Source organism: Dipodomys spectabilis, unplaced genomic scaffold (genome assembly GCF_019054845.1).
Source record: "Dipodomys spectabilis isolate Male_0828 unplaced genomic scaffold, ASM1905484v1 ptg000029l, whole genome shotgun sequence".
Lineage (NCBI taxonomy): Eukaryota > Metazoa > Chordata > Mammalia > Rodentia > Heteromyidae > Dipodomys > Dipodomys spectabilis.
In genome coordinates this window covers 3,476,058-3,496,178 of record NW_024870706.1, presented here as the reverse complement: position 1 = coordinate 3,496,178, position 20,121 = coordinate 3,476,058, and the positions used below count along the sequence as shown (strand labels likewise).

Genomic DNA, 20,121 nt, shown 5'->3' with positions numbered 1-20,121 from the left:
ATTATTTTTCAAAAATTTTAATGAACTAACAAAGGGCCAGGAATGGAGATGTAGATCATATAGTAGCTCACCAATCTAGAGAGAAAGACATAGCGAGACCGTGAAGCCCTGATTTTAAACTCTGAGCATGCCAACACGCAGGAATGCACACACACTCACTTTTTCAAAATATCTTCATATCAGTGTTTTGCATTAATTTCTTTGTTAATGATATTATATGGGTAAAATAGGCAAAATAAACTCTTCCATCTAAAAACATTTTTATACCTTTTTGTTGTAAAAATACTGTACAGAGGGGTTATAGTTACATGAGCAAAGTAATAAGTATATTTCCTATCAAGCATTGTTACCTCCTCCTTTTTTTCTCCCCCACCATTCCTTCCCTTCCACCTCCACAAGTACACTCCTCACACCCCCAAGCCCCACCCAATGTCCCCAGCCTAAATTGTAAAGTTCGTTCTTCAAAATAATGTCTTGTGCATCTATTGTTAGACAATGGGTCAAACTGTATTCCTACCTATTTAAGGATGTTGTTTTTTCCCTTTCCCTCCCCAAATTAGAGAAGTGTATATACAAGATGCAGGTGCACCAACATCAAACAAAGTGAAAACAGGGGTTATATTGTTGGGGAGGAACGTATAAAAAAACAAGAACAAAATCACGTCGTACATTATAAATATGTGAGAAACAACAGCAAGAAAGAAAAACCCACTTGTGTCTCTATCTTGGGGGTCATTTAGCTTAACATTTATTTATCTATTCATATATACATAGCTTTTCAACTTTTCTGCTTATCGCAGACATGCACTAGTTATTGCAAATAAGGGATACCATGGGACCTGTGTTTACTTGGACTTGGCTTACATCAGTTAATATAATTTTTTTCCAAGTCTTTCCATTTCCTAAAAATTGGGCGATGTCATTCTTTCTGATAGAGGCATAGAATTAATATATATGCACATATATATGTATATATATAGTATATGTGTGTGTACACACATATACACACAGAATATTTTCCTTTTTTGTTTTTTAGAGCAACTTAGTTTTCCACCTTCACCATTTTTTCAAATGTTTTTATTGTGGTTAAGTGGTTACATAATTTCCCAAATTTCACAATATTGTGGGATAGTGATACTTAGTTAAATTCACAAACACCTTCTAACTTTGATGAAGCAAATTGTCTATCATGGTCTACAACACTTATGAGGTCTATGAGCTTTGCAATAGAGTTATTTCTTCCATAGGTATACTTTTTTTTTTGAAATATGTATATTTCTTTTGCTTTCCATAGCGTCCGCTGTTCCCTCTTTCCCACTTGTTCCCTCCCTCCCTTCAGTGACATTGAGTTACTTAGTTCATTTTGTTCAATGTCCAGTGCAGCTGATGGATCCCACGTTGTATGTTTTTCCCTGATTCCCTCTAGTTCTGTGTCGTCCTCCTGGTTTCCCTTCAGTGTGCAAATATGATCAGCAGAATGGGGTTATTTAGTAGTGATTCAATCAGATGAGTGGAAGTCTTTGGTTTCTTAAGTGTTGTAATTTTGTTGTATCACCTTACATTTTGGATTTAACCTCCACTTACCATGGAGACCATTTGCTGTTTGTCTCTTTGCTTTTGTCTTACCTCGCTCAACATGATTTCCTGTAGCTTGATTGATTTCCCTGCTAATGCCATAATTTTGTCCTTTATAATGGCTGGAAAATATTCCATTGTGTATAGTTACCATAGTTTTTGGATCCATTCATCTCTGGTGGGACATATGGATTGTTTTCATGTCATGGCTATTGTGAACAGTGCTGCAATAAACATGAAGGTGCATGTGTCCTTGAATATTGGTACCTGTTGTTCAGGATAGATGCCTAGAAGTGGTATGAGTGGGCCATAAGGAAGGTCAATATTTAGCTTTCTGAGGACTCACAAGACTGCTTTCCAACGTGGTTGTGTAAGTGTACGTTCACACACACACACACACACACACACACACAGAACGTTTTCTTGATCCATTCTTCTACTGAGGGGAATCGGTGTTGGTTCCATATCTTAGCTATGGCAAATAATGCTACAATAAACATTGTTGTGGTGGTAGTTTTAGTATGGACTTGTTTGTGATCATTTGGGTGAATGCCCAAAAATGGGATTGCTGTGTAATAGGGGAGCTCTATGTGGAGTCTTTTGAGGAACCTCCAAACCACTTTCCAAAGTGGATGAACAAGTTTACACTCCCACCAAGAATGCAGTAGGCTTCCCTTCTGGCCATATCCCTTCCAGCATCTGTTGTTGTAAAAATATGGAACGATTCATTAATTTGCATGTCATCCTTGTGCAGGGACCATGCTAATCTTCTCTGTATGTTCCAATTTTAGTGTATGTGCAGCCAAATTGAGCACAGAACATTTTTTTATATATAAAGTGTAATTGATTTTCTTAAACTAGACAATTCAACAAAAGTAAGTTCAAAAGAATTGTGAAATTTTACAACCATGTATTTCTTACATAGGCACACATTTAAGAACAAAGTCAAGATTGACATGCCAAAAACAAAATAATTCCAGATATTTGTTGTTCATGAGTTGTGTAGGAGGAGAAATTCAATTATTCTACACAAGGCACCTGTCATAATGTTCATTGCAGCAAATGTTAAGGTTTGTTGAAAGTTTTAATGTTTTAAATATGTTTCATTTTAGGATTTGCTTATATACGGCAAAATTAAGACTGGTTGGCAGGTCATAAAATTTTTCGATAAAGTATATAATATTTCTGGTAGCATGTACTAGTAAGTATGTACATTTCAGAGTTTATAGAAACTTTACTAATGAGAAGTTGCAAAGACTGTGTAAAGAAGCAGAGTGAAGAGTTTAGGGTTTAAGTAGACAGTTTCTGTTAAATCTTTAGGGCTCCCTTGCGTTATATGTTAGTGATGAACAAAGAATGATATAAGCCACATACAAATGATGAGGTGAACTATAAATACTAATCTTAGTGGGTAAATTTAAAGGCTACTCATAGCTTTATCCAGTTTTGAATGTACAGGAATATGAGAAAATATTAAAATCTACTCTGTACTTCTCAAATACTGAAAACCCTGGTAATGGTTTTGTTTTTTATTTTAGTAATCATTAACATATAATTATTGTTTTCTTTATTTATAGCATTTTTCCTTGTTGTAATAGAATACAACTTTTTGTGAGTCGTGATTAAGAAGTACTTTGAGAATATTATTGGGATGGCCACACCATTTTTCATAGGTGCATGTGAATTTACAAAAAGCAAAACTAAAAACAAAATATTGATTAAAAATTATATCAAGTAGAGTCTGAATCAGGAGTGTTGATAAATGTCCACACCTAAAATCTTAACCCTAGGCTGAAGTAGTGGTATTACAGAGTTGACGCCACAAAATTGAGAAACTGTGTTTTGTTTTGTTTTGTTTTTTGCTTTGGTTTTGTTGGTTGTGGGGCTTGAACTCTGGGTCTTGGGTACGGTCCCTCAGCTCTTCAGCTCAAGGCTAGTGCTATCACTTGATCCACAGCACCACTTTCAACTTTTTCTGCTTATGTCGTGCTGAGGAATGAAATCCAGGACCTCATGTATGCAAGGCAAGCACTCTACCACTGAGCCACCTTCCCAGCGCCTGAGAAACTTTGATTTAAAAAAATCATCTGAACAATATTTGCTTTCTGCTTTGGGTTATATAATGAAATATGTGAATACATTTTTATATTTTTGTGAATTGTCATACTTCTAAATTTATACTAACTGCAGCCAGTTTATCCTTTTCAAAATCAAGGAATATTTCTGAGAGTTTGCTTCTGTGAAGAATGTTTTTGCATTTATAATTTCTTCTGAGCCATTTTTATTTATTATCAAAATCACTTTATACTTTATGTTGATGAGTTATCACACATCAAATATCTTCAAATGTACATGTAGAGTCTCAAGATAGCAGTATGAATATTCTCATACACCTCTTGTTTATCTGTTATGCACTTTAATATTATGATATTTTTCTCTCTCTTTCACTCTCTCATTTCTGCTCTTTCTCTTTCATGCTCCATGTCTGCTACTTAGAATTTCTGTTGGTCTACTATTGTCCTTCAAGATTCACTGGTTTTGTGGGAACATGATGGGGACCATCAGTTACCCTTGCATTCTTTCAGAGTTATAACAGTGACATGAAATTATTCTTTGCCATTCTAAATGGCAAAACAACAGATCTAGGAATTCCTTTTCACTTTTAGTACTGTTATAAATTTTATCTCATACGAATCATTGGGACTGATAATGTACTTTTAGCCTGGGACTCAAAAGTTCTTTTTCTTTTACAAACAACCTTTTTCTTTTATTATCAGTAAGTAACAAAAACAAAGCTATCCTATGGGAAAGTAGGCTGAAGTTGTTCACAGGGATGAAAAACAAGTTAATGCGGGAAGTGAGTACAAAGGACACCCCTCATATAGCACAGATCCTTAGAGCAGTTTATCATGTATACTTTGTGATAAGGACAATGTGCTGGGAACTCTAGATTAAATCACTGAACATCTGATATTTATGTATGCACATGTATTTATATATGTATATTTATTTATATATGCATATATGTGTACATCGGCCCATATATGTACACATGAATGTTACTATACACACAAATACACACATACATACACATATGCACAAATGGAAAAAGACACATAGATATAGACAACACAAGTTTCACTAGTTGTTGAATGTGCCTTAGAGAGAATGCTTGGAAACAAATGTGTTGAAGATGTATTTTTCTCTAAGAGTTCTTTTACCACTCCTCTTATCTCTTCCAACTGGTAGCTTTAGAGAGATTCAACTTGATAAATGCAGTACAAGTGATAGCAAGTCACTCGAAAATCTCAATAAGTATAGGTAATATTGTGTCTCCCTGCTTCCCATGGAATGCTTGCTCTTGTAAACACTCTCAACAGCCAAAGTAGTAGGACAATATCCTTGTTAAGAATAAATTTATAAGGCTTTAAATGGCATCTTTCCTTGGGCTCTTTTCCAACAGCCAGCATCAATTCCTAAGCAGATGAGTGACTCCCCAGAAGACTGGAGCGCAGGTCAAAATTTAACCAACCCATATGAAAAGTCTAGTGAGCAATTCTGACTGAGGTCATGCCGATGTCCTGGCCACGAAAATGAGAAAAAAAGAAAGTTTTTTATGTATTAAAATTTGAGAATAATTTGTAACCTGTTAATAAATGTGTAGAACACAATTATACTAACTGACAAAAGATGATGTGTATTTCATTTATGTGCTTTTGGACTTGGAAAGTGTATTTAAGTGTGTCTACACAGTAGAATCAGCATGAAACAAGACAGCATTTCTTCATTTAAGATGCAAGGAAAGGATACAGGTTGACCCATTGTAGCAATGAAATTTGCAAGATACTATTAGAGGGGGGTGGACAGAGGTGTTGGGGTTGTGTGAAGGTAAGGAATAGTAGGGGAAAAACAAAGGAGGTGGTAAAAATGGTCAATAAGAAATGTACTCTTTACCTTACTTATGTAACTGTAACCTCTCCGTACAGTACTGAGCTTCTTCAGTAAAAGTGCTGGCAAAATTGGTTAATCACTCATAGAAAACTAAAACTATATCCTTATATATCATCCTGTACCGAATCAACTCCAAATGTATCAAAGATCCCGGAGTCAAAGCAGACACCCTGAAAACATTACAGGATGGAGTATGACATTCCCAAGGTCTCCTGTGCAGAGGCTGAAATTTTCTTTTTTTTTTTTTTCATTTTATTTTGTTTTACTTTTTTTTGTGAACATACCGTACACTGGGGTTACAATTACATGGACAGGATAATGCACACATTTCTTATCAAGCATTGCAGCCTCCTCCTTTGTTTACCCTTCACATCCCTTCCCAGCCTCCCCACCAACCCCCAACCAATCCCCTCTCCCCCCGCCACACAAAAACATTGTAAAGTACGTTTTCGACATGACAACTTGTACTTCTCATTGTTGCAACAAGTCCACCTGTTTCCTTAAACGACTTGTTTTTCCCCATCTCCTCCACAAGTTTTACTGACATCAAATATAGTGAAAGCAGGGGTTATACTGTGGGGGAGGGACATACAAAGCAACAAAGAAATAATCTTACAAATGCGTTAGAAACAAATGCATGAAAGAAAAAAAAACCATTAAAATACATATCTAAAGGTTCATTTTGTTAACATCACATTATCTGACCTTTTCCGCTTGACTCATACATATACTAGATATTGCAAATAAGGGAAACCATGGGACCTATGTTTTTTGGGCCTGGCTTACTTCACTTAATATAATTTTTTCCAAGTCTTTCCATTTCCTAACAAATGTGGCAATGTCTTAATAGAGACCCAGAAGCACAAGAAATCAAAGAAAGTTTGGACAAAAGGGATTGTATGAAATTGCAGAGCTTCTGCATGGCAGAGGACATAGCTAGCAAGATCAATAGAAAGCCCATTGATTGGGAGAAGATCTTCGCTAGCCATACAATACAGAAGGGTCTCATATCTAAAATATATGTAGAACTCAAAACATTAAATCCCCCAACAACAAATCCTAAAAGAAACAACTGCCCAATAAATAAGTAAAGACTTCAAGAGAAACTTCTTTGAAAAGAAAAGAAGGAAGGCCAATAGACACATGAAGAAATGCTCAACCCCCCAAGCCATAAAAGAAAAGCAAATCAAAACAACATTGAGATACCACCTCACCCCATTTAGAATGGCTATAATCAAGAACTCTATTAGCAACAGATCCTTCAGGGGATGTGGCCAGAAGGGAACCTCACTGCATTGTTGGTGGGAGTGTAACTTGTTCAACTACTTTGGAGTAGTATGGAGGTTCCTTAAAAGATTCCACCTAGAACTTCCCTATGACCCAGCAATCTACCTTTTGGGCATTTACCCAAATCATCACAAAGAAGACCATACTAACTCTACCAGCACAACTATATTTATTGCAGCATTATTTAACATAGCTAAGATATGGAATCAACCCAGATGCCCCTCAGTAGATGGATGGATCGGGAAAATGTGGTATTTAACCAAGTCCTTATCTTAGAGAGGGAAATGGTTAGAATAGAATGATAGGAGAGAGATTACAAAAAAAAACGAACAAGAAAAAATGGAAAAACCAAAATTTAAATTTAAGTAGTGAAACACTTAAAAATTATGTAAGTTTAAACAACTGATATTGAGAGAAGAAAAGGATAAGATGAGAAGAAAGGATGGATTGAAAGGAGAAATGAAAACTAAAAAATAAAAATTCTTAAAATTAGTTACTTGAAAATTATATACATATAAAGAGATAATACTACTATAAAAGAATTTAAGCCTAAGAGGTTGTGAATTGAGTAATATTTTTCTGGATTAAATGTATACACAATGGGGTATTACGTCTAATAATCAACGACGGGTATATATCTGGGAATGAGCCGAACAGAAATTTAGTCAATCAAAAAATGAATGAAACAGAAAAAAATGAAAAGAATACTTAAAAAGGACCAAAAGTTCAGAAGCTATAAAAAAAAAAGCACACACACACACACATATACACCTAAAATAAAAATTATGGGAGGAAAATAAGATTAATAGAAAATAATTTAAAAAATTAAATTTTTTTAAAAGGTTCAAATAAGAGTTCTTTGATTGCAACAATGAGCTGAAGAGTGTAGGACCAGCGCCAAGGCCCAGAGTTCAAGCCCCAAGACCGACCAAATAAACAAAACAAAACAACAACAAAAAAACCAAAAACTCTCTGATTCTATGACAGCATAAATTTTGTGGGTAATGGTTAAGACCAGGTTGCCATTCTAAAAAAATATATATATCACCCCCCCAAAAAGAGGAATAATAGGAAATATATAGCAGGAAACTTACAAATCTTAATGGACTAACAGTCTGTCAGTTTGTTTTAACTTTTTATCAAAAATGAAAGTAATACTTGATAATATTTTAATAAGGCTTTAAACTTCTTTGACCTTGACATTTAAGATTCACTTTAAAAAGAAATTCAACAGGTGACAGTGTTTTCTCCTTACTTTTCCAAAGAAATGATTATTTCATCATTATAGTGTATAGCACAATATAACCAGAAAGCATTTGTTAAGGAAAAAAAAATTCCCATTCTTTGTTTTGCTTGTCTGTATTTAAAGCTGCATACCATATCCTACCCACCCTATTGTCTGTCTTCTCATATGAAACATTTCAGTAAATGTGTCAGCCAGCAAAGTTTTACAAAATAGCATGCTTTCATTCATTGTGCTTTCCAAAATATATCTCACAAATGCCAACAACAAAACACAACTTGAAACATCTGTGGATTTTTCTATTTAAGGTGCAAAGTAATCACTTTCCATAATCCTTAGAATCAGTTCTTCACAGGCATTAAATGCTCTTTCACTTCCATGCTTTAGAACAGCAGCATGTAACAATGGTGTACATGTTAATTTGTTCACCACATCTGGTTTGTTTACAGCAAGGACTGTCTTCATGGAAGATAGTAATAGATGAGTTGTGCAATTATGTAGTTTAAAAGGGCTCTGAGTTGGGGATAGAGAATATCCATTTATGTGACTAAATAATTAAATTAAATCCTATAATGTATACTTCTGCAATTTTCTGGCTAAAATGTTCTACATTCTAGGTATTTTTAAAAGAAATATTTTATGTTGTTTCCTTGGTGACAACATAATTGGAAGACTTAAAATTTTCCTATACCATGGCCATCTGAAATGAGATGGATGTACTTAGGTTAACATAAAAAAATTTTGGGACAGCATCAATGTTTGAATCTTGGATGGGATTTGATTGGGAATTGTGATAGGCTTTCATAGTATGAGAAGAAAAACAAAAGACCATACTAATACTTTTATCTGCCACATTGTTTTATTAGTTTATTCAAACACACACATATAAACACACAGATACACATTATGAAGACCCAGTCAGTCTGCAAGAGAATATTTTAATAGGAATTACATAAAATATTTAGTCTGCTGAGATCTGATTAGAATTTATAGAAATATCTAGTGGCTTCCACCCCTGGACAAGTTATTATCATTGGTGAAGATGTTGCTATTTGATTTTAGAATGCCCCAGAAAGACCTATGTGTTAAAGAAAAATGACATTCCAATTCCTCCCAGACTGTGGAGCATACCTGAATAGTTCTTCTGGAGATTAAGTTCTTCAGAGTGAAACCCATGAGAAAATAGACTCTCATCTTCTTTCTTCTTTTATCTTTTAATCATTCTAGATTAAAAAAAAAATCATTTCTCTTTGACATACTCCCCTCCTTGACATTGTCTTGGCACTGGCCACCAAAGCAATGAAACCAGCTGAAACATTCAATCTTGTAAATCTGAGTAAGACTTTCTGCTTAATAAATGGACAATATCACTTATTATGGTAGGTTATAAAGCTAACCCAACGTTCTTGTCTTTCTAACAATGTAGAGTATATTAAAATATGCTTCATTATAAAATATCTAACTCCATGTTGTATATTGTGTTTTTTTTCTGTTGATCCTAAAGCTTACAATCAGGACCTAACTGTAAAACTGCTTGCAATAAATAATCACATTACTTTTATGATTCTATAATTTAACTTGTTTTCCTACAAATTTATAGATAGTGTAGCTATGGAAAATCAATAAATATTGAATTTTGATATAGGATTACCTATCACTGCAAGTTTTGTCAAAATTTATTTACACTGAAATGATTGCCATTGATATTGTTCTCAAGATTCCAAATGTTTATACTTTCAGCTGACCTTTTACAAACTCATACCCCAAACATAATTTTTAGTTTGTTCATGCAATCATAGGAACATAAATATATTGCACAAAATGTTAATTAATTTTATCTGCTGCCATTAATGGAGTATACCTAATAGAATTAAGTACATACCCTCAGGGAAATAAGATACTTCCTTCTAAATCCAGACTTGCAGGCAAACAGAGAGACACCCACACCCACACACATACACACAAACTCACACACCCACACACTCACACAAACACACACACACACACACACACACTTACCACTCTGACTCAGGTTAGATTCCAGATATTGGGTATCAGACAATGATCAATTAATCAAATTTTCTTGTCCAGACATAAAATACATTCATAATTCCACACATACAAAAACACCAGATCATTCAAAATCGTGAGAATATTTAACAGAACCACCCCACTCTGGGCCATCTACTCCCTGATTTCATTCATTCATGCCGATGCATGTTTCATATCATAATTAAAAATCTTTTTGTATCTCTCTGATTAGCAGATAATATGTTATCATATATGGGAAAACGTAGGTAAAATTACATATGAAAATTGCATATGAAATAATGACATTCCTAAGGATAAAACATGCCCGCTTTTCAGTTTGGTTGCCAAAATGGAACTTTTAGAACTTTTGAATATTTAACTTTAAATCTGAACCTTCAAATTTCACTAGGATTTGAATTATGCTACTTACAACATTAATGTAAAATAAAAGCATTACTAAATAGAAAGAAAATTATAAGTTTATCACACCTTAATCCCTGAATTGACTTTATTATAAAAACAATTACATTTATATAACATGATAAACATCCTCAAACAAACTATAAGGTATGGAAACAGAAGACTCTGTTTTTTGTTTAGTGTATGTTGTTGTTATTTATAGTTTGTGATGATTCTGTCTTCTTTACCTTATGCATGGTATATTCATTATACATCTTCAGAAAGGTGGGGGTGGGCACAGAGCTTTAGGGAAAGGGTGAAAAAAAAGCAGTGGAGTTCTTTGAACATTGATGAAAGTGAACTATTTAACAAATGAGTGGGGAAAGAAGGAAGGGAATGGGAAAATATGAGGGAACTGAAGACATTGCATAAAAGGAAATGTACCCATTACCTGACTCAAGTAATTGTAATCCATCTATAAATCAACTTAACAACAGAATAAATTTATTTTAAAAAGTCGAACAAAACATTGTTTCTTAGAATCGTACAAGTATGTTTTGTTCACTGGTTTGAGCTGGTTGAGTCTATCTCTGAAAATAGCTACATTTACATACATTGGGCGAATTTTTGAGCTACTAGTAGTTAGAAGTCAATTATGATTGTATGTTTTTCTGAGATTCTAATTCATTTATTTCTTTAATCTAATTTGTATGATTTCTATCTACCAGTTTTTGAATTGCCTTGTTCCTGTTTTTCAAGGACCTAGTGGTGTATTATTAGTGCTGAGTTAAGATTGTTCTAATTTGTTGATGTATATACTCAAAGCTATAAATTTTCCTGAGTGTTGCCTATGTTCTTTTGTCCTAGAGGAGGTAATATTTTGTCTGTTCACTTCCGGTTATTGTTGTTTTTCTGTTTATGTTAGGTTGAAATAGTGATTTCAGGCTTGTATGAAGAGACAGTAATGATATGAAATATGTATTATTACATTGAAAGAAAGAGCAGACATTTTAACCTTTTTGCTTCAAGTAAATTAATATCAAGCAAAGCTTATTAAAATAATTACTTATTTAGCCGGGCGCTGGTAGCTCACGCCTGTAATCCTAGCTACTCAGGAGGCTGAGATTTGAGGATCGCGGTTCAAAGCCAGCCGGGGCAGGAGAGACCGTGAGACTCCTATCTCCAATAAACCACCAGAAAACCGGAAGTGGCGCTGTAGCTCAAGTGGTAGAGCGCTCGCCTTGAGCTGAAGAGCTGAAGGACAGCGCCCAGGCCCAGAGGTCAAGCCCCATGGCTGACAAAAAAAAAATAATAATAATTACTTATTTACTTTTCAGAGGATGAGTATAGTACTCTTGGATATCTTGGAGGAAAGATATTAGACTCATCACAGCTCATGCCTTATACTGAATTTACAAGCTAAACTTTCTTTTTCAGAAGACTAAAGCTTCAGTTCTTTCGTATTAGTATTATAAAATCATAATCCCTGCATATTGATTTGTTATCCTCTGCTATTTTCAATTCCATTCTTCCTCCATTATATATCAAGGGCTTTGAATAACCAATTCCTTAAAATACCTATATTTCCTATATTGTGATGTAAACCTCAGTGATATGTATATGAATTTATCTCTCAGTCTCATCTTGAGCTTCATTCATATGAAATTTATACAGTCCAAAGCAAGAAACATGACTATTTACTCTTTTCTATGTTTTAATCAATAAATCCATTCTAATACTTTAATTGAAATATATGTAAAGTTTTTAACATGAAGACAGCCCTCCCCATTATACTTTAAAGTAAAACCTTGGGGACTATTTTATATATAAAAATACAAAAGTCAAGGCTAGGAAGGTGGCTCAGTGGTAGAGTGCTTGCCTTGCATGCATGAGGCCCTGAGATCGATTTCTCAGCACCACATAAGCAGAAAAAAAAGCCAGAAGTGGCGCTGTGGCTCAAGTTGTAGAGTGCTAGCCTTGAACTGAGGAGCTGAGGGACAGGGCCCAGGCCCAGATTTCAGGTCCCATGACCGGACCCCTCCAAAAAAAGATTAAAAAAATAAAAAAGTGCAATGCACATGTTTATACATGAATAATCTAATGATTAAATCAACTAGACGCAAGAACTACCATACCACATCAAGTCTCAATTTACTTAAAAGCACCAAAATGTTAGTGTTCATGAATATCATTCATTGTTAAAAAATGACTAGTCAAAACAAAGTTTAAAATATATTTGAAAAATGAAAATTACACACAGATTTGCTGTTAATATCTTGTTTCCATGGATACATTTTTTTCAGCATATAGGGAAATAAAAAATAAGGGTTTGTCACATAGAATAAAAATATAAAAGTAGACTGCCTTTCCTTAAGATGATAAATACATGCAAATCGTGTGATTTATTCAAAAATACTATAAAATTCATAAGAGGATTTATGATCGATCAGAACTGATAGGTAAGCAAAATACCTGGAAAACTGTAAATGTTAATTGTGCTTTCAATATAGGAAGACAAGTTTTCAGTTCATGAGCCTATAGAAGAAGATTTTTGTATCTGTAACACAATCCACTTTTAGCTGCTAAAAGCACTTGCTTAATCTCTAATTAGAAAGGGAAAAATGAATTAACATCTTACATGATTGTTTTGACAATTAATTGGTATATTGACGGTCAAAGGGAGGAATTGGAGATTAATATAATCTTTTTCCTCTCTTCTGATTATTACACAGCAATAGCTGTGAATTCAGGAGTCTCATGCAATGTACTCACAGCTGAATAACTAATATGCTTAAAAATATGGAACATAGGATAAAGAACTAGATCAGCCAGCAAGCTGATAAGATCAAACTTTTTAGCAGGATTGCCACATCATTTAGGAATGCAATTCCTTCATATGAACTTCAAATGTTGTAGCCTTCCTTGTGTGATTAAAAGGTAAGAAAGCACTGTAGAAACAAGAATTCCTGTTCAGCCAAGTAGAACATCCACATGTTGCAAATTTTCATTCCATAAAGACTCTTTGTTAGAGTACTTTCATTTAATATACTTCAGCACATCATCCTTCCCGGTTGGAGACAGGAAAAAAGATAATTTTGTTAGAATATTATCTTACATAAATTAGTTTGTACAGGGATGATTTGTATAATAACAGATGTTTGTAATAAATGTAAATAGGGATCATGTCTAGAAGTCACAGAATTTTGTGCATGAAAACATACATTAGATTAGTTGCAGAATTTCTATTTTGAGAAAAACTTTATATTAAAGTATAATGCACTTTACTAAGAGTTGAAACATTTTATTGAAAAATATATTCTTAGATATATTTTTGCTTCATAATTTTAAGAAGAAAAATGATCCCAAAATAATTACTCCTTTATTGTTTTCCTGTTTCCATGTGATTAACCTTCAAATTAGAAATCCAGATATATGATTTAATTTAACCAAAAATATTTATTGAATATAAAAACCTTCTACTCTCTACATTCTTCACACTAAGATCACCAAATGTGTTGAATCTTAAATAATTAGTCTCTTTTTGACCTATGTTAATACTATTTACAATGTGAGTGAAATGTTTAAAAATAGTACTTATTTTAGCTTAATTGCTCTGAAGAGACTAAAAATGATATCAAAGCCTAAAAATTAATAGATTTAAAATTTAAAATTCAGGAAGTGATTTTGACCACTCTGCTTACTGGAGCCTTCACTAAAACCTCATGAGACAATTTATATTGGTGAAGCAAAAATATAAGCTTAGACATTTATGAATAAAAATCATGTCATTCTGAATACGTAGAGCTACATATAAAACAGAAAAATTAGCTTTTAAACATCTGAATATGCTAATACATTTAATTGCAGGGCAAGTACTTGTTCTGAAAGGAGATAAAATTGCAATATTCTGAAATGTAAATCTAAGTATTCATTTGAATAAAAGACAATGTTTAAAATATCACTCATTCAAGAGAAGATGTACTGTTAGATGTTTTTCATGCCAATTATGTTCTCTAAACTTACTACAAATACTAGATTAGTAAACCTAATTCATTCCTTTGTAGGGAAATAGAAATTCAGTTTCCAAAAACGCATGACTATAACTATTTCTCAAACAATTACTAAGTAACTGTTTTATATTTTTTGTCATGGAATCTTATTTCATATATTTTTATTCATTTAGTTAAATAATTGGCCAATAACAATATAAATTATGCATGAACAAAGTTTATCTAATGTAAGTATTACTTTCACAAGACATGTAATGGCTCTCTTAAAGAACACTAGAAGGCAGTGTACTTTTTATTAATTTTTAGTTATTTTGTTAATGGATAATAATTGTCAGAAGTGGCAATTCCATAATATATTTAAAGTATTTGATTATACTCCCTCTATTTCCTTTTCATTACTCCTACCTCCAAAGATCTTTTGTTTTTCACATAAAATTACATCTTTATATATGTGTATATAAACTAATTTGGAAAAGTTAAGCTAAACTGCAACTTAACTCAAGATGTACAGTGGATTAATAGGATGAATAAACTTTTTTAACTTTTGAATTGAGCTATCATTATTATTATGGTTTTATGGTTAATGTTAGCATCCCAGAAAGAATTAGAATTAGGATTAGAGAAATAGAAAATTTAGGTTCATCATAGGATGAACCATTTCAACAATGATACTCACAAGACACTATGTTGAAAATGATGTTTTTCTTAATGCTAACACTAATCCCAGCTGGAACTGAGACCTAACTTTCACCCTAATTATAGTCCAATTCTAATGTTTAAGAAAAAGACTCTAGTTTTTAATCATTCTAATGAATACTCCAGTTTGCACTCTGGAAATGAGTACAGTTTGCCATAATTCCCAACAATTTTCTAACTCTACCTCTGAAGTTATCTTGTTCCCTAACATGAACCATTTTATTACTTGTCCTCAAATTATCTTATTAGGAAAAATACTGTAGTTTCTATTGATCCTACCTTTTTCTGAACCTCTGTACCCTAAAACAGTTTCAGATTTACTTACCACCTAGTCCATTACTTAACGCTTTCAACATAAACCTGGCTGGAAAACTCTCATTAATCATTATAAGAAGGATCACTAAGAAATAAATATAATGATAATGCTCTAGTTACTGTTCATTGTCATATTTTTTATTCTTCTTATTAGTGAAAACTCAATTTTATAGTAAAAACTTTCTTATTCATAACAGTAATCATAATCAGAACAAAATATTGACCCTGGTCTTATTCCAAATTATATGACAATAACACTAACACAAGTTAATTAGTTTTCACTCATCCTAACTTGATTCAAATAAACCTTCCAAACATAGGTTTCAATTTTTTCCAATATCTTAGTCATTTTCTAACCTAAACATAATCTTAACTGGAACATTGAGAATAAACATAAGCCTAATTTTAAGTAGACTCTAAGATTAATAGCAATACTCTAGTTCACATTCATCGTAATTCATACCAGGATTATATTAAAATTTACTTTGAATTTGAGCCTCAGTTTTTCTCCTTCACTCTAACGCTAACCATGGCTGGAATCCTAACCATAACCTTGAGACTAATAGTATCCCAATTCAAAAATTTATGAAAAATGCTTGTTTTGTGGAATCCTAACTGAAATTCCACTTGCAATTCTTGAAATAAATTGCAGGTATTCTTGAACCCTACAGATTTTCTCACTCTTATCTCTGAATGTATCTTGTTTCATAACAGGAATCATTATACCCATTGATCTCAAATCCTGATATTATGAAATACATTGTACTTCCATTATGCCTGTTTTTCCTGAATTCCTAGAACCTAAATAACATTCAGCTTTACTTAACATTTAACACATTTCTTTTTTTTTTCTTTTGTCCGGCGTGGGGCTTGATCTCTGGGCCTGGGCACGATCCAGAGTTCTTTAGCTCAAGGTGTGAGCTGAACTACTTGAGCCAGAGCACCACTTTTGAGTTTTCTGGTGGTTAATTGGAGATAAAATTCTCACAGACTTTCCTGTCTGGGCTAGCATTGAACTGTGATCCTCAGAAATCAGCTTCCTGAGTAGCTAGGATAATAGGCATGAGCCACAAGTTTAACCCATTTCTTTACTCTATCCTCAACCCCGGTTAACCAGAAACCTAATCCTAAGCAAAGACTGATTTAACACCAACTGGTTAATGTAAGGAAAATTATTTAGAATTTATTCAATCGCACATTTTTTTGCTTCTATTTCTTAGTGGAAAACTAAAATTTACCCTAAAGCTTATCCTTCCCTTACCCTAACCAGAACAAAAAAGTATCTCACTCTTTAAACCAAATTATATCTGAATCTTGAAAGTAACACAGATATTCGTTTTCATTCATTCTAACTTTGATTCATTCTTCTTAAAATATGTGACAGTTTTACACAATATCTTACGTCTTTTTTTCATCCCAACTCCAACTCTAACTAGATCACTTTGCCTAAGCCTACATATAACTGAATCATCATGTTAGCAAGCCTCTTTTTTCACATTTATCCTAACTCTTGCTCAGAGTGTAGGTCTAAATTTTACTTGCAATTTGAACCTAAATTTTTTAAGTGTTTTTCAATTTCCTGTCAAGCTTTATATTTCATTATTTTAAAAAATTATTTTGTTGTTAGGATGATTTAAATAGAGATTAGTTACATGTGTAAGGGAAGGAATACATTAAAGCAAATCTTATCTAATATTAATATAACTACTCTGGCCTGTTTATGAGGTTCATTTTTAATTTGTAAAGATGATGTACAGAAGAGATCCAATTACATAAGTCAGATAATGAGCACATTTCTTTTTCAACAGAGTCACCTCTTCCTTCATGTTCTCCCAGTTTTTCCCTTTCAACCTCCCTCCCCCATAAGTTGTATAGTTCATTACAAGATAGTGTCTATTGAGTGGCATTGCTACATTTCTTCACCCTTTGTCCCACCATTTCTGTGTTTCCCCTTGCCCTTTCCAAACTTACATATAAGACTAAAGGTGCAGAAATTAAAACAAAAAAACAGCATCCGAATTCAGATGGAAAAAGCAAAATAATAAATAAAAACTCTCATTATCATTTCTTAGAGATGATTATGATGAACATTATTTTATATGATGATATTCATATACCTATTGAGCCTTTGTGATCCTCTCCAAAGGGCATCCTCCTTTGATCTTACTGTATAAACGTTCAGAATTCAATGTAATTTATCATGTCCAAATGTAATGTTTTCTCTTTTACCATCCAAGTGTTTTAAGTTGTAGAATTAGAGGCACATTCTAATACAACAAATGAGGGAAATTGGGCAACCTATATTTCTTTGAGTCTGACTTTCTTCACTTAATATAGGTTTGTTCCAATCTTTCCATTTCCTTATGAATGGTGCAATATCATTTTTTCTGGGTGAATAGAGTTGCATCATACTGAAGAGTTTCTTCATGGGAAAGGAAAAATTTAGCAGGGTATATAGAAAGAGAATAGAATGGAAGAAGATTTTTACTAACTAAGCATTAGACAAGGGTTTATATAACTAACCCATATTTACAGATCAAATTAACAAGAGCCCAATTAATATATGGGATAATGACTTAAGGAGAACTTCTTAGAAGAAAAGTAACAATGACAAATAGACATATCCCTCTCCATGAAAAAAATGCAAATCCAAACAACACCGAGATTCTTCTCACTCCTGTTACAGTGCCATTATGAAAAAATGAACAATTACAGATACTGATAGGGAAGTGATCCAAAAGAAACGCTATTACATTGTTGGTGGAAATGTAATCTTGTTCAATGACTTTGGAAAACACTATGGAGGTTGCTCAAAAAACTGAATAGAGAGCTCCCTATGATCCAGCAATTCCACTTATTGCCATTTATCCAATAGAGCAGAAGACCACACTGAAGGTGTCAGCACAATCATGTTCATTGTTGCACTATTTTCTGTAGCCAACATATGGAATCAACCCAGATGCCTCTCACTGCAAAAAGGGATCAAGAATTGTGTGCGTGTGTGTATATGAATTATATATATATATAATTTTATTGATCACTATTTACAAGTATGCCTGTATATATACATACATAACCAAATTTTATTCATCAATCAGAAAAAAATAATATTGCACCATTCTTTTTTTTTGGGGGGGGGGCAGCCAAGTCATGGGGCCTGAGCTCTGGGGCCCTGGCGCTGTCCCTCAGCACTTTAGCTCAAGGCTAGTGCGCTACCACTTGAGCCACAGTGCCACTTCCGGCTTTTTTCTTTTTGCTTATGTGGTGCTGAGAAATCGAACCCAGGGCCTCATGCCTGTAAGGCAAGTGCTCTACAACTGAGCCACCTTCCCAGCCCCTATTGCACCATTTTAAGGAAAATGAAAGACTTAGAAATAATCATATTAAGTGAAATTAACTGGAACCAGAGAAAATTAGGTTGTATGATTTTCCTTATGTTTGGTAGACAGAAGGTGCGTATAAATGTAAAAGTAAACATACTGGCTGATATGCAAGGAGGTAAACGTATTATCTGAAGTGTCAGAGTCCATGGCAAGTGAAAATAGTATAGTTCTCTTAAAAGATTAAGTCAAAACCCAACAAAATAAATACCAGTAAATGTGTACTACAAGAGAGGACAGTGGGGGGCAAGGTGAGAGGGATAGGAAATTGAAAAGGATAGAATACAGGCAAGAATCCATTTCATACTTCCCAGAATTGAAATATACAAAACAATGGGTAGTGTGAAATGGGAGTAAAGTTGTTGAAGTGGTAACATAATTCCAGGTGTATTGTATACATAAAATGTTTTGTTAAATGGCAAGTAATACCATACAAAACATAATATTGAGATAAGTAAGGACTGGGTTGATTGGGAGGGGTGGATGAGAATGTTGAAAGGGGTGACACTGTATTCATAAACTGTTTCAGTGAATGGCAACTCCTTTGTACAAATACTTAAAGATAATAAAAATATTCCAAATGTTAATTATGATAGTTGAATAGAGCATTGAACCTCAATTCAATTCCCATTTAATAATATTTGTAACCTGGAGGTTTGGAGAATAAAGTTCAAATAATAAAACATTATGAATAGTTTTTTAAAAAAATTTGAAATTTAAATCAATACTACTTTGCTTTTTGTTCTCTATTGGGATGTTATAAGAAAATACTTCAAAATAAGTGGATTAAAAACATCAAGATTATATTACCCATACTCTAGAAGCTTGAACATTGATTATAAAAATGGTTATTCAAAGCAAACCTTTGTCTTACAGGGGTCTACTTTCTGGTTCATTATAATCTGTTTGCTGACTAGTTATATTGAGCTTCTTTTATCAGGATCATTATTGCAGGGTCATCTCTGAAAGTCTGATTCTAATGTCACCAGACAGGGGAATAGAATTTCAATGCATGTAATTGGAAGGAGTTACAGTGTCCAATACATTATGCAACTTTTTCTTTAACTCAGTGTAGTGTATCATTTCTATATTATTTCATAGATAATAATAACTTAAGGACAAACCTATATCGTGTAAATTATGTGAATGATTCTTACAATGGGAATAATTGTAGTGATGACAAAGTGAAGTATGATTGTTTTGTGGCTCTTGAGTCACATCATAGGTAATCATG

The 20,121-nt window shown here is 33.4% G+C and overlaps 1 non-coding gene across 1 annotated transcript; it reads right to left on the bottom strand.

Annotated features, from left to right (window-relative positions):
• Positions 1-2,284: 2,284 nt before the first annotated feature.
• LOC122104648 lies at positions 2,285-2,390 on the bottom strand. The gene has a single exon (XR_006146974.1). It is a non-coding gene; the product is annotated as a U6 spliceosomal RNA (small nuclear RNA).
• Between the last annotated feature and the right edge of the window lie 17,731 nt (positions 2,391-20,121).